The sequence below is a fragment of the Fomitiporia mediterranea genome (genome assembly GCF_000271605.1).
Source record: "Fomitiporia mediterranea MF3/22 unplaced genomic scaffold FOMMEscaffold_4, whole genome shotgun sequence".
In the NCBI taxonomy this organism is placed as follows: Eukaryota; Fungi; Basidiomycota; class Agaricomycetes; order Hymenochaetales; family Hymenochaetaceae; genus Fomitiporia; species Fomitiporia mediterranea.
Genome location: NW_006760389.1, coordinates 3,120,787 through 3,121,888, shown reverse-complemented (window position 1 = coordinate 3,121,888; position 1,102 = coordinate 3,120,787).

Sequence of the window (1,102 nt, the reverse complement as noted above, 5' to 3'; positions counted from 1 at the left end):
AGTTGAAGCCAACAATTTGTTGTATATTTTAAATACACAAAGCAATGTTTCACTACTTTGTAGTGATGCGTTTGGGGCTTTTGTAAGTAGCACACTAATTGCCCAGTAATATAGGATATGTCTGGCTGTGTGCAGTCTGCAACATATCTTAACAATCCTACCATATTCATGTATGGCATTGTTTCATTATTACTTTTGTTTGTATTGTACATATTGTTTGTATTGTTAGATAGATCTATTCTAGGAGTAATAGGTGTTCATAGTGCCTTTTTGTTTTCAAAGTGGTAATGCTTGATTATACTTTCAATATAATGCTTTTGCCATAAGCTAATTGTTTGTTGTGGTCTATCTCAGCTTATTTCAATACCAAGTAACCAATGTATTTTGTTACTGTCAGTAAATGTAACGTGTTGTCTTAATGCATGTTTAAATGCTGTTATTATAGTGATAGTTTTGCCAATAATTGTAATATTGTCAATGTACATAAATGTTACAAGAATTGTTTTATTATTTTGTTTCTTGTAAAATACAGTGTGATTGTAATTAGCTTGTTCTAATCTGATCTTAAGCAGTAGTTTGGTAATCTTCTTGTACCATTGTCTACCTGCTTGTTTCAATCTGTATAATGCTTTATTTAAGTGTAATGCCTGTCCAGGTTTAATATCTGTAAGTAGCCTGCCTGGTAGCAGTTTTACATAGATGAGTTTGTCCTCATTTAATTCTCTGTAAAGATATGCAGATTTTACATCTATCTGATGTATTTCATAGTTCTTAGATGCTGCCCAAGATAACAATAATTGTACTGTTGATAGTTTTGTTACTGGAGCAAATAAGTTGTCAGAATAGAAGTCTATTCCATTCTTTTGAGCATATCCTTACACTACAAATTGTACTTTATATTTGTCTATTTGGCCATTAGCCAGTCTTTTGATTTTATAAACAAATTTCGTTCCAATTACATTTGTATTTGTAGAGGGGATAGCATATATCCATGTGTTTTGTTGTTGAAGTGACTGTATTTCATCCTTTCATAGCTTTGATCCATTGTTCTTTGTCTATACGTGTTATAGCATTGTATATGTTAATAGATTGTTATAGACTT